Genomic DNA, 15204 nt, shown 5'->3' on the forward strand with positions numbered 1-15204 from the left:
GGCTTTAAAGGTTAAAACCAGCACCTTAAACCTGATCCTGTACTCCACCGGGAGCCAGTGCAGCTGGTGTAGTACCGGTTGAATGTGATCTCGCAGCGAAGACCCCATAAGGAGTCTCGCCGCGGCATTCTGCACCCGCTGGAGTTTCTGGGTCAGTCTTAAGGGAAGCCCCACGTAGAGCGAGTTACAATAATCCAGTCTGGAGGTGACCGTCGCATGGATCACAGTGGCTAGGTCAGGGCGAGAGAGATAAGGGGCCAACTGCTTAGCTTGGCGGAGATGAAAAAATGCCGCCTTTGTTATAGCTGTAATCTGCGCCTCCATAGAGAGGGAGGTATCGAAGATTACACCCAAACTCTTAACGGACGGTGCTGGCACTAATTGCACCCCTGCAAGAGATGGGAGTTGCCCCCTCAATCCCATATCATCCCGCCCCAGCCAGAGGACCTCTGTCTTCGAAGGATTTAACTTCAACCGGCTCCCACGTAACCATCCAGCCACAGCTTCCAGACATCTCGCCAGTGTATCGGGGGCCGAGTCAGGATGGCCATCCATCAACAGATAGAGTTGGGTGTCATCGGCATACTGATGGCAACCCAGCCCAAAACTCCGGACAAGCTGGGCGAGGGGGCGCATAAAGATGTTAAAAAGCATCGGGGAGAGAATCGCACCCTGAGGCACTCCACACACCAAGGAGTGGCGCGATGATAATTCCCCCCCGAGCGCCACCCTCTGTCCCCGACCAGAGAGAAACGAGCGCAGCCATTGAAGGACTGTGCCCTGGATCCCCACGTCGGCAAGGCGGTGGTCCCGGAGTTCGTGATCGACCATGTCGAAGGCTGCTGACAGATCTAGAAGAATCAGCAGCCCCGACCCGCCTCGATCCAGCTGCCTACGGAGATCATCTGTTGAAAGTAAATGAATCTGAGGTCGTATGCCTCTGAATGCCAGTCACTGGGGAACATGAGCCAGAGTTTGCACTGATGTTCCACATGGGGGCTTCCTATAGTCATCTGGTTGGCCCTTGTAGGTTCAGAAAGCTAGACAAGATGAGCCTTTGATCTGATCCAGCAGGACTCTTCATTATGAACTAACTACTATGGAAAATGGTTTTGGGAATTTAATTTTGACTTTCCAAATTACAGGCATTTGAATCTTTGTAGCTCAGCTTTGCTCTTGCCCTCAAAGACCAGTCAAACGTAAACTGAGAAGCTTGGGGCCAGGAGATTTCACAGCACTGCAAATACCTGACTGTCTTATCATACAGCAGAGGGCAAAGACTTGTTCTGTGTGATCCTTGAGGACAGGACGAGATCTAATGGGCTTAGAGCAGGAGGTTGGAAATTTAGTTGTCCATTAGGGTGGTAAGAGCAGCTCAACAAAGGAACTCATAACCTAGAGATTGGTGGGTTCTCCAACTCTAGAGGTCTTCAGGAAAATGTTAGGCAGCCATGTCTTGTTGTTTGTTGTTGTTTAGTCGTTTAGTTGTGTCCAACTCTTCGTGACCCCATGGACCAGAGCATGCCAGGCACTCCTGTCTTCCACTGCCTCCCAAAGTTTGGTCAAACTCATGCTGGTAGCTTTGAGAACACTGTCCAACCATCTCGTCCTCTGTCGTTCCCTTCTCCTTGTGCCCTCCATCTTTCCCAACATAGGGTCTTTTCCAGGGAGTCTTCTCTTCTCATGAGGTGGCCAAACTATTGGAGCCTCAGCTTCAGGATCTGTCCTTCCAGTGAGCTCGAACAAAGCTTGAACAAAGGGGGGGGGGGACACATACAGAGAGAGCTATTTTAAATCCATTGACCATCAATCTTGTAGCCAGCAGTGGGGAATCTTGTAGCCAGCCATGTCTTAGAGATGCTCTATCCCTGGATTTGCTGGGTTGAGCAGGGGGTTAGACTAGTAGGTCTTGGGAGATCCCTCTTGGGAGAAGCCCTTCAAGTTTGGGATCTGCCAGTATTATGTTCAATGACCTTGGGTTCCTTTCCAGACCAGCTTCTGTAAACAAGTGAGGATTTTCCAAGATTATTCAGGGACCAATATAAGGAGATTTGGAGAGACCCAAATTTACTGTTTTCTCCTGTTGAAATGCTCTATGGAAACAGAAATGGGAGTGGGAGAAGTGAGTGGTGAGGTGTCCTCAGCTCAGCATGACCAATTGTGTGTCCAGTAACTTTACTTCAATCTAGCAGGAGCTATTTATAGCCAGGAAGTTGTCAAGGAATTACCCATTATTATGGAAACAATCTGGTCCAGGGCTTCCTGCACTGGTTGTTTTCCTTGTCAAAGAGAAATATGTGGTTTGGTGGTGGTGGTGTTGTTTTTTATGATGTCAGACACACACAGTGTCCCACGGTACTGAAGGAGAGAGGAGATGGAGAGGAGACTGTCTGTGAATTATGGGGACATTGTTAGTTCCCCAGGAAGAGGGATTGATCATTAAACCACTCTGCCAATTATAGCTCTATGAGGGGAATAGGGAGTCTCCTAGCAATTCTCAGCCCCTTTAACAAACTACGCTTCCCAGGATTCTCTGGGGTAAACCATGGCTATTTATAATGCAGATGGTGCCTTACGTCTGCCACCTCTGTACTTGTTGGAACTCCACAGCATCATAATAGGATTACAGGGTGAATAACCTCCTGAAGCAAAGAGCAAGAAAATGCCTGAAGTTGTGTTGGATTTGATGAGAGATGTTGGAATGAAGATACTGGATGCTTTAGAATGCTTGAACAAAAGGGGGACACAGAGAGAGAGCTATTTTAAATCCATTGACCATCGATCTTGTAGCCAGCAGTGGGGAATGGGTGGCCCTGCAGATGTTGGGACTCCAGTTCCCAATGACTGCTGCTCAGCTCCAGCCAGCATGGCTAATGGTCAGGGATGGTGGCCTTTGGACTTCAGCAACACCTAGCGAGCCACAGCCATGTCCACAGGCAATAGCCATGCTCTCAACCTTGTCTGCATAAGTCATTTTGTAAAGTGGGCACAGAGAGAACCAAAACTCTGCCAAGAGCTGACTCCCGATGCCTCCAGTAGAGTTATTTATGGGCTGCTGGTAAATGCAGACTGTACACTTGCAGCTTAAAGAAACAATGACAGCATGAGGAAAAAATGAAACAGTTGCACTGCAAGCCCGACCCGCTTTTACAGAGGGCTGCAAGGAGGCTTGTTGCAAGGTATCCATTTTTACACCTGAAATATAATGGAGCAGCGTTCCTCACCCAAAGACGATGCTCATGTGCAGTCAGTCTTGTAGCCTTCAGAGTAGGTTTTGCACAATAGTCTCCAGTGTAGCGAACGGAACAGTTCCTTTTCTGCAATGGGCAGGGGCAGGAAAATTAACCCCTCTCCCACACCATCTCTATCCTGGTTCCCATATGTTGTCAATGTGTAAAAAGGTAAAGGGACCCCTGACCACTAGGTCCAGTCATGGCCGACTCTGGGGTTGCAGCGCTCATCTCGCTTTATTGGCCGAGGGAGCCGGCATACAGCTTCCGGGTCATGTGGCCTGCATGACTAAGCCGCTTCTGGAGAACCAGAGGAGCGCACGGAAATGCCGTTTACCTTCCCGCCAAAGCGATACCTATTTATCTACTTGCACCTTGACGTGCTTTCGAACTGCTAGGTTGGCTGGAGCAGGGACTGAGCAACGGGAGCTGACTCTGTCACGGGGATTCGAACCGCTGACCTTCTGATCGGCAAGTCCTAGGTACTGTGGTTTAACCCACAGGGCCACCCGTGTCCCTCTCATCCATGTGTAGAACAGGCCTAAATGACTGGGAAGGGGGAAGCGGGCAGTTTCTGTCTTCAGTTTTATACAATTACAACATGAAAACAACAACAATAAAGACACAAATCAATACTCGTGGTCACATCCTGGACTTGACAGAGCCTGAATGCGATCTTTATTTATAAAGGTATTTATATACTGCCATTTATATACTGCAACGTCAGGGCGGTGTACAATGATAAAATGTCATTTAAATGGTACGAAACAATAATTGAAAAGATCACTTAAAAAAAAAAAACCATTCAAACAGCAACATAGGCCTGTTCACAGAACATCTTCTTAAGCAGCTGCAATTCAAGTTGGTATTGAGTGGACTTTACCAACTTTAGTTGGGAATCTTTAATTTTAATCACAGCAAGTGTCTCCTCTGCCAATTTCCACTGCCACTCTATAATTTCTGTTGGTGCCTGTTGTACTCCTCCCTTAGACAAAAGCTACTTCAGCTTAAACACCCATTAAGATTAGAGCTGTAGCACATTTTTGCCTTCAGAACAGCATATGCAAAAAAAGTCCTTTTTGCAGGGGTGCAGGTATGGGTGGGGGGAGGAAACCTTACCCGTTGTTTTTCCATGCCTATTTGCAGCCATCATTCTCCAGCTCTGCTGCTGCTTCAGTACTGCTTTATCTTTAACAAGGTGGCTGCTTCTTTTGCTACAATATCCTAGCCAATCAGGGACCATGTGAATGTGATAAGATAATACGGTTAAATCATTGAGGGTCAATGAAGCCCACATGTGTATAGGAATGCATGCACTGAAAGCAGTATGGAATGATTTGATTGCTGAACTGAGCAGAGTTTCCCGAGAGTTGAAAGCTTTTGTTGCTTAAATTAAGGCACTAGTCCTCAAGGTAATGAGGAGGAACTTCATTCCTGATACCTATATTTCTGGGCATGGGGAATGCATATGATGGAAGCATTCTAATATTTATTATTTATTATTTATTATTTATTATTTATTATTTATTATTTATTATTTATTATTTATTATTTATTATTTATTATTTATTATTTATTATTTATTATTTATTATTTATTATTTATTATTTATTATTTATTATTTATTATTTATTATTTATTATTTATTATTTATTATTTATTATTTATACCCCGCCCATCTGGCTGAGTTTCCCCAGCCACTCTGGGTGGCTCCTGATCAAGTGTTAAAAACAATACAGCATTAAATATTAAAAACTTCCCTAAACAGGGCTGCCTTCAGATGTCTTTTAAGGATAGGATAGCTGCTTATTTCCTTCACATCTGGCGGGAGGGTGTTCCACAGGGTGGGCGCCACTACTGAGGAGGCCCTCTGTCTGGTTCCCTGTAACCTCACTTCTCACAATGAGGGAACTGCCAGAAGGCCCTTGGCGCTGGATCTTAGTGTCTGGGCTGAATGATGGGGGTGAAGACGCTCCTTCAAGTATACAGGACCGAGGCCGTTTAGGACTTCAAAGGTCAGCACCAACAATTTGAATTGTGCTCGGAAATGTACTGGGAGCCAATGCAGATCTCTCAGGACCTATGCATCTAGGTATGCTTGCCTAAAGAAGAATGCTTTTAGCAGGTGCCCAAAAAAAGTCTAGCAAAGGAACACGCTTTGTTGAAATTTCAGCCTTCACAACACAGGAAAAAAGGGCCAAATAAACAGCTATTTTCGTGGAGGAGGGTCAAGATATTAACTGATATGCATGAAATTTCATATGTAGCCTTATAATCCCTAGTGTAGTAAGATAAGACCTTTGGAGCAGGAATTTTTTTTTTAAAAAAAGTTTTTTTATAAACCGCCCTATGTCAGTAATTGTTCCTTGATCATTTGTTCCCCACTCCCCATGATGGCACATGGGACAGACCGCCCCCCTTTTCCTACGCCCCTGGCACAGATCCTGTTCATTCCAATGGTCCAGAATAAATTCCTAGTGGATTGGGCCTCACTCTTCAAAGCAGTACAGATTACTGTGAAGGTACAAAGCTACCAAGTGGAACTGAAGTTGCAAAGGTTCCTGGTGGGATTGAAGCAGTAATGTTCCCTAGAGATAACTTTGAATTTTTATTTTTTTTTAAAGTCTCCCAGGTTAGTTCAAGATTTATTGCACCATTAACATGACCATAAACAAGAACAACCTGCATTGATATAGATGTGAGAGCTTCGTTGTGCTACTTGCTGACTCGGTGAAAATTCAGAGGCAGTTATGTTGTAAAACCATCTGGGCCAGTGGCCTTTGGACAGTGACAATGCGTAGCCTGAAGGTGGCTGTGCAACAACAGCAGAGCGCGTCCACCAACGCACGTGGGGTGACGGGGTAGCACATATTGCACATGTGCTTTAAGTTAAGGAGGTGTGGCAGGGACACAGTTCTAAGTCTTTAAGCCCTGTGCATGCATAACAGGACAGCAAGTGATAGGCAGAAGAGGCATCATAGCTGCAGGCAGAGAGGTTCAAGCTAGACCATTAGACAGTCAAAGACGTGTGGTCAACGTTCTAATGGATTATAGACTGAAGGTTCATCTATAGGATGGATGGCGGCTAACAGATTCAGGTTGAATCCTGACAAGACAGAAGGACTGTTTTGCGGGACAGGGGGCAGGCGGGTGTGGGGGATTCCCTGGTCCTGAATGGGGTAACTGTGCCCCTAAAGGACCAGGTGCACAGCCTGGAGTCATTTTGGACTCACAGCTGTCCATGGAAGTGCAGGTTAATTCTGTGTCCAGGGCGGCTGTCTACCAGCTCCACCTGGTACACAGGCTGAGACCCTACCTGCCTGCAGACTGTCTCGCCAGAGTGGTGCATGCTCTAGTTATCTCCCGCTTGGACTACTGCAATGTGCTCTATGTGGGGCTACCTTTGAAGGTGACCCGGAAACTACAATTAATCCACAATGCAGCAGCTAGACTGATGACTGGGAGTGGCCACCGGGATCATATAACACTGGTTCTAAAGCAGGCTTCCTGAACCTCAGCCCTCCAGATGCTTTTGACCTACAACTCCCATAAGCTAGCAGGCCCAGTGGTTCAAGGATGATGGGAATTGTAGTCTCAAAACATCTGGAGGGCCAAGGTTGAAGAAGCTTGTTCTAAAGGATCTTCACTGGCTCCCAGTTTGTTTCCGAGCACAATTCAAAGTGTTGGTGCTGACCTTTAAAGCCCTAAACGGCCTTGGCCCAGTATACCTGAAGGAGTGTCTCCACCCCCATCACTCAGCCCAGACACTGAGGTCTGCCTCGGGGAACCAGGCAGAGGGCCTTCTTGGTAGTGGCACCCTCCCTGTGAAACACCCTCCCTTCAGATGTCAAGGAGATAAAGAATGACACAACTTTTAGAAGACATCTGAAGGCAGCCCTGTATCAGAAGGTTTTTAATGTGTGATGTTTTTATTATGTTTTTAGATAGGCTGCAGGCTGCCCAGAGTGGCTGGGGAAACCCAGCCAGATGGGTGGGATATTATTATTACTACTTCTACTACTACCCTTCCCATAGACAGAAGGCACTTCTGTCTCCATTGTTCCTCAGCCAGACACCAAGTCTGTTTGATACTGTCCCCATTTGGCCACTCAGGAGTTTCTAGGCTTGTAGGTCCTTAACTTCAACCACCATGTTTTGTAAGAGTTCCATTGGAGGCTGGACATAATATGGGCCAGCAATGAAACTTTAGGGCAGAAGGGTAGCCAACGTGCTGCCCTTCAGAGGATGTTAGCTTACAGCTCCCATCATCCCTGGTCATTGGCCATGCTGATGGGAGTTGGTCCAACATGAGAAATGATGGGAGTTGAAGGCCAAGAAGACCAAGGAGACCAGGGTTCAGGTTGCTACTCAGCCACAAAAATCACTGGGTGGTCTTTGGCCGGTCACTGTCTCTCAGCCTAACCTACCTTACAGCGCTGTTGTGAGGGCACAAAAGGGAAATGGAGAACCATGTATGCCACCTTCAGCTCACTGAAGAAAAGGTGGGATATAAATGTAACAGATAGACAGAGAACCAGCCTCCTCCCAGGGTATTTTAGATTTCGCAAGGCAGAATCATGGAACTCCATTGAAATATACTTGGAGTTGAATGTGAATTTCATGCTCTTTATTCAGCTCATAGTAGCAATGAATGTAACTTTCTCCAAAACGTCTAGCTATATATACATTATTTACACAATGGGCCCCACCTGATTGGCTTATTCTGGGCTGCTCCTGATTCACTTCATCCAGAAGCCTGATTCACTTCATCCAGGAGCCTGATTGGCTGCTCCCGCAGGCCAATCAGGTCGCTGATTCACTTCCACCTGGAGCTGGATTGGGTGGCTCCTGCAGACCAATCAGACTGCTGCATTCTGGATTCTATTGTTCTAGGATTCAGATCAGTACATAACATCCCTATAATTTGTAGTTCAAATCTCAATGTGGGGAGGGGAAATGCTATGTCCTCCATGATTTCTCCCCAACTGATGTCCCCAAAGGTCATTTGTGACAGCTAACTTGGCACATAGCTTACCATTTTCTTTTTCTCTCTCTCTTGCTATTGCTTGATCCATAGCGATCCTGACTCTTCATATGTTCAGGTTACTGTGCGAATGAGGTGTCCATGTTTGACCTTGCCATCTTTCTTCTCTCTTTTGATTAATAACTCTCAAACCACGATCAGACGTGGGCGGGAGCACTTCCACAGTCGACAGTTGCTAATGCTGTTAGACATTTAAAAATAAATGATAATGTTTCTCTTAGCCTGACAGCTTACATGGGAACTTACTAAGAAGGCTGTGGGTTTGTTTGGGGGCTGTCAGGAAGCATTTAAAGTGCATTCTATCACTCCAGATTAAAGGGGGTGGTAAGCTACACACAGCAATACCGTTTCGGTCACAAGACCATTTGAAGCCTCTTTGCAAATGGGACAACAAGCTCAGAAGCCTCTCTCGCTCTGGATTTCCTCTCCAGCAACCGAGACCAAGAAACACAATTCATTTCTTGGGCACACTCACTTGGCAGGGCTGCAGAGTTCTAATTCTCAAAGGCTGAGATCATAGGCAAGAAGAAGCTGTCTTATACTATGTCAGACCATTGTTCCATCTAGATCAATAATTTCCAAACCAGGGGGTGGGAACCTCCAGCCCATAGGCCTAATCAGGCCCAACATGGGTCCCAATTTGGCACATGAGGCTATTTCCCTACAAACCAAGGCCATCTGCCCTACATCTCATATGAGGTAGGGGACAGGTGGAGACATGGATGCTGATGCCTTTATGCTCCCAATCACTGGCAAGGGGGGCAGCTGAGTTGTTGTTGTTGTTGTTGTTTAGTTGTTTAGTCATGTCTGACTCTTTGTGACCCTATGGATCAGAGCACACCAGGCACTCCTGTCTTCCACTGTCTCCCGCAGTTTGGTCAAACTCATGTTAGTAGCTTTGAGAACACTGTCCAACCATCTCGTCCTCTGTCATCCCCTTCTCCTTGTGCCCTCCATCTTTCCCAGCATCAGGGTCTTTTCCAGGGAGTCTTCTCTTCTCATGAGGTGGCCAAAGTACTGGAGCCTCAGCTTCATGATCTGTCCTTCCAGTGAGCACTCAGGGCTGATTTCCTTAAGAATGGATAGGTTTGATCTGCCTTGCCATGGCGAAGGGGCTTGAATAACTCAGAGAAGCTATGAGCTATGCTGTGCAGGGCCACCCAAGGTGGACAGGTCATAGTGGAGAGTTTTGACCAAACGTGATCCACCTGGAGCAGGAACCAGCAAGCCACTCCAGTATCCCTGCCAAGAAAAGTCCATGGACAAAGACAACAGGCAGCTGAGTGGGGAGGGTCAAATAAGCCTTGAAAGAGCTTGCAAGTCCCCTGCACTGTTGGGACTTCAAAGCACCCCATTGCCTGACGCCACTGCGAGTCATGTGATTGAATGTGGGAGATCCTGCCTGTCAAATTTGGTCCATGAGGGTTAGGGGAGATTAGGTGCCAGCCCACTAGTCAGGTCGACTCCCTGCCTCCAATCTGGGCCTAAACTAGACTAGTGGCGAAGACCCCAAGTTCCAGACAGGGGTTTCCCACAGCCCCACTTAAGAGATGCCAAAGAATGCACATCCATGTGCTCTGTCATGCAGCTACATGTAGGACATTGCAAGGAGCAGGTTTACCCTCTGCTTCAGAAGTGTAGTTACTGATTCCTTTGCTTTCTGCCATATGAAATCACCCATTGTTGTGAAGTGCAGAAAGGAAACAAGGGTGACTAGAGAAGTGGTGGTAAATTCTAGCTATATCAGAACTAAGCAGAAATAGCTGGGGATCTGAAGCTTCTTGTTTCATCCTAGGTTAAATCCTAGGAAAATGGGACAGTAAGGTGAAGAAGCCTGTCCTTGTATATTTTTATTCCCTCTGCCTCCCTCTCTCCTCTATTTACCCTTCCCGCTTCCACCTACTTGGATTGTCCCTCAAGGGACCTTCTCAGGCAAAGCCCTACAGCTTCCATATCTCCTGGAAAGCTGTGCCAGCCTGAAAGCTTCAAATGGATATTGGTTCCTTTCACCCAATCCTAGCACTGCAGCATTATCTCAGGGGGCTTAGGGGTGCCTTCCCAATTTTCAGGGGGTGCCTGCCAAGGGAGAAGAAGAAGCTTTGCATGGAACTTAGCAGAGCAGGAGGTTCTGCTTATCATCAGGCTGCTGTCTACGCCCTCCTTTGCAAAGAATAATAATAATAATAATAATTAAATGAAGGGAAAGGGACAAGAGATGCAGGGTGAAAAAGCCTGGAGTTTGGGCTCCCTTGACCACCGCTAATAGCACTCCTGCACTGGAGGCTGGCCCATTAGGGCACCGCTCCACCAACCTCAGCCAGCCATCAGTTGTCAGGCTTCAGGGAATTGACTTCCTCCCCACTTTGGCATTAGATAAACAGGACAAAGGAAAAGGAGTCTTCTTACCAGTTAGAAACTTTAATGATCACAGCGAGAGAACAAAGAATCAATTTCCTAAGAATGAAGGTGCTCCTAATTAAGGGTTCCACTCACTTCCTCCCTAGCTGGTGTTGACTTTTAAAGCCCTAAACGGCCTCGGCCCAGTATACCTGAAGGAGCGTCTCCACCCCCATCGTTCTGCCCGGACGCTGAGGTCCAGCGCCGAGGGCCTTCTGGCGGTTCCCTCATTACGAGAAGCGAGGTTACAGGGAACCAGGCAGAGGGCCTTCTCGGTAGTGGCACCCGCCCTGTGGAACGCCCTCCCATCAGATGTCAAAGCGATAAATAACTACCTGACATTCAGAAGACATCTCAAGTCAGCCCTGTTCAGGGAAGTTTTTAATCTGTGATATTTTAGTGTATTTCTGGTTTTTATGGAAGCCGCTCAGAGTGGCTGGGGAAACCCAGCCAGATGGGCGGGGTACAAATAATAAATTATTATTATTATTATTATTATTATTATTAGTCACCCACGTCACTATCGTGTTGTCAGTGGACTGCCACCGAAAGGGGGGAGGGAGGCAGGAACGTACAGGGAGCCTCCTACTTTGCTGAGCAGTAACACTTCGCCAGAGACTGGTGAAAGCGAAGCCTCAGGCAAAACGGAAGAAGAAAGGTGGGGGGGGGGGAGGTGAGGCAAAGGCTCACAGATGTTACTGCGAGCCCCAGCACCGCTCCCAAGTAGGCTAATAGGGAAACAGACATGCCTAGTTTTTGCAAGGGAGTCAAATGTAAGGAAAAGAGGTGGAGACTGGGGGTGTAGAGGTTCTTATGCTGGGGGGGGGGGACAGGAAGAACCCACTCTCGGAATCTGCTAGTGACTGAGGCAGACATGAACTTTGGATCTCTGCACTGTACATAGTTTGCACCAAATAAAACCTGTAAAAAGGCAAGTCGGAGTCCTGGCTGTTTATTTGTGAGCAACCATACTCATCCTTGACACGTGTCTTGTAACCTGAGCTCATAACCACTGTGCTTTCTGTGCTGCCACCTTGTCTGCTCTTCTTGGCCTTGGGCAGAGCAAATGAATACTTTCCAGAGGTAGTGAATTTGTTAACTCCCTCCCTCCCTCCCAGTACTTCTTCTCCATCTAGTATTTCCCAGCTTCTGCCTTCTGAACTGTGCCCCTCTGCAAACCACTGTTCCAAATCTATACTGTCCTCCTGCTCCTGGGAAGATTCAGGATCCTGCCATCATTCCTCTTCAGAGCAGCCCTCCTCAGCAAGGTCTCTGACATCAGCCAACCCATAACCTGCCTGTCTTCTTACAACCAATCAGGATGGCTCTGCCTGTCATTGGGTCTGGCTCCACCAGTTGGTCCCTCCGGCTTCTGTCCTACCAGCCCCAATGGGCACCAGTCACTCCCAGTATTACAGCTGCCAGTAAGTAAATAAGTAATTAAATGAATTTTATTATTTGTACCTCGGCCATCTGTCAGGATTGCCTCAGCCACCTCTGGGTGGCTTCTAGCATATACAAAAACACAATAAAACATGAAACATTTAAAAACTTCCCTCTACAGGGCTGCCTTTGGATGTCTTCTAAAGGTTGCATCCCCTTGACATCTGATGGGAGGGTGTTCCACGAGGTGGGCACTGCTACTGAGAAGGGCCTCTGCCTGGTTCCCTAACCCTGGTTAGGGCTGAGTGACAGGGGTGGTATACAGTGTATACCTCAGGTATACAGTGGTACCTCAGGTTAAGTACTTAATTCATTCTGGAGGTCTGTTCTTAACCTGAAACTGTTCTTAATCTGAAGCATCACTTTAGCTAATGGAGCCTCCTGCTGCCACTGCGCTGCCGGAGCATGATTTCTGTTTTCATCCTGAAGCATGCCATGCCATGCCATGAAGAACTGCATCCCCAGTCGGGATCATGATAGTGACCTGAAAAGTGTCAGAAGCTTCTGGCTGGGCACTTTGAGAAGAGGATTCTGGACTAGATGGGCCTTTGACCTGTTCCAGGTGGGCTCTTCTCATGTCCTTATGTGCCCTTGCTCAATGGGGCAGGGTGGAGATGGCTTCATGGGCAAACCATCAGCTTGGCTGGACGACATCAACTCCCTTCCCACCTTGGAACCATTGGCCATCCCTGGTCTTTTCTCTGGAAGATGCCCTCAGTCTGGCTCACCACATCTCCCCTCAATGTATTGTCCCCATCCTTTACACACTGTGAGCGGCACCGGCGACTTTCTCTCCCCCTTTAAACATTCTTACTTTGCCTGGGATTAAAATGTGATTAGAAAGGATTTAGCCACTTTGGGGCATAAAATATTAACAACTCATTTATTTCTGTGTGTCTGGTTTTAATCACAAGGTTTCAAGATGGTCAAAGCCTTCGCCCTGAAGCGGTTGACTTTTATCACTCGAAATGTGCCCTTTTGCCTTTCAGAAGTTGCAGGAACAGCAAACTTTCCGTCTGAGGCCACGTAATTTCTCAGAGAGTCGGGCGGGTTGCTGTGGAATGAAGGAGTCATGCAGTGGTGACAGCAGGACAGGACTTTGGGGGTAGTTTCAAATTACCCTCCTGTACCACTGATGGCACAGGAGCGAGACTTCTGGGCTTGAAGGTATGCTAAGTTCATTAGTGGATCATTAGTGATCCTGGGTAGGCTACTTTGCCTAATCCCTTCACAAGGTTGTTGTGAAGCTAAAGTGCCCCTCTGAGCACCTGGAGGAGGATGTGAATGTCAGGTAAAGGTAAAGGTAAAGGTAAAGGTAAAGGTAAAGGTAAAGGTAAAGGTAAAGGTAAAGGTAAAGGTAAAGGTACCGCTGACCATTAGGTCCAGTTGTGGCCAACTCTTGGGTTGCGGCGCTCATCTCGCTTTATTGGCTGAGGGAGCCGGCGTACAGCTTCCAGGCCATGTGGCCAGCATGACTAAGCCGCTTCTGGCGAACCAGAGCGGAGCACAGAAACGCCGTTTACCTTCCCACTGGAGTGGTACCTATTTATCTACTTGCACTTTGACGTGCTTTCGAATTGCAGGGTTGGCAGGAGCAGGGACCGAGCAACGGGAGCTCACCCCGTCACGGGGATTTGAATCGTCGACCTTCTGATTGGCAAGTCCTAGGCTCTGTGGTTTAACCCACAGCGCCACCCATGTCCCTTTTACACTTTATGCATATGTTAATTGGTGGGTCTCCATTTTGTGTTTCAGCCTTTTTCTGAATGCCACAAGAGGTGTAAATGAGTCTCCTGAAGGGAGAGAAAATGGAGACTGTAGGAAGAAAGAGATCTTTGCTTCTAGGTCTGTTTGGAATTACCTTTGATTTCTAAGATGCTGGACATGCACAAGATATTGTGTGGAATTATTTGGATGTATTTTCAGATGTTTTTGTTCTGTTTTGAAGATGGTTCTGCAAGGGAAGCTTGACTCAAACTTACAATGTTTTATTCCAAAATGATTCAGTCTTTATGCATCCAGTTGCTTCAAGCAGCACATTATTAATATATGCAACAGAGAGTGTCTCTGACCATGTGCAGAGAGATCATTTCACTTCCCACTGAATAGCCAGAACTAGGCCCCACATATCTTGTATGGGTAGGTTCCCTGCCCCTCTTCGCCTTATGGAATCCACTATTAAGGCGATGGCTACTAGCATAGAAGGCATTGAAAGGGGAAACTGGACCATTGATAGTGAAATAAATAAATTAAGGTCTAATGTATATAATAAAGGTTCATAAATGTACCAAGCAAACACGTACATAGATATATAGGCCACATGTCTGAAGCTGCACAGGAGAGCAGCCATGGAGCCATTTTGACTCCCAGGCTGACCAGGTGTTCTTCACAAATCCTGTCTTAAGGGTATGTCTGTATATGAATAGGGTGAGCCTGTGACTTGGCTCAGGAACTAAGTATTTTTATTACAAAAGACTGGCCAGGTTCCCCAGGGTATCAGTCCAGTAAACATTAACGGGTAACTTGCCAGACAGGAGGTAAACAACCCACTCAGATTATGAGATAAACAACCCACTCAGATTTCTGCTTTAGCCCACCCTTTCTGTGATGTAGGTATGATGTATCTGGGGGTGGTGGTCTTGAGCTACACCCCTTCTGTGATGTAGGTATGATGTTTCTGGGGGTGGTTTTTGACTCCAAGGTGGGCAATTTAAAATGTCTATATAAGGGCAGACACACCTTGGTTCTGGGTCCTCCTCCTTCTCCTGTGTGTGAAGGGGGCACCCTGTTGCAACAGTTCAATAAAGATCAGGCTTATGAGCTGCTTTGCTTTTCAATATTCTCTGGTTCGCTTCTGTTTTTTCCTCCGACCAATGGAAAACCTACAAAGAACTCTGCAAGCGCTCTTGTGTCCCCATAAGGGAATAAGGGCAGATTGTTCGTTTATTACAATAGCGAACCTGTGTCCTCCCTAAATTGTTGGACTCGAACTCCCATCAGGCTCAACCAGCATGGCCAGTAATCAAGGCTGATGGGAGTTGTAGTCCAACATCATATGAGTGGCCACAAGTCCCTCATCACTAAGCAGAT

At 47.0% G+C, this 15204-nt stretch overlaps 1 long non-coding RNA gene across 1 annotated transcript in view; it reads right to left on the minus strand.

The window, feature by feature from the left end:
* Positions 1-9341, minus strand: part of LOC309345225 — a 284561-nt gene extending 275220 nt beyond the window's left edge. Inside the window, exon 1 of the long non-coding RNA XR_014158115.1 lies at positions 9183-9341. This is a non-coding gene — a long non-coding RNA (uncharacterized lncRNA). The remainder of the gene's footprint in view (positions 1-9182) is intronic.
* Positions 9342-15204: the final 5863 nt, after the last annotated feature.

The sequence above is a fragment of the Podarcis erhardii genome (genome assembly GCF_964252035.2).
Source record: "Podarcis erhardii genome assembly, chromosome: 6".
Classification (NCBI taxonomy): Eukaryota; Metazoa; Chordata; class Lepidosauria; order Squamata; family Lacertidae; genus Podarcis; species Podarcis erhardii.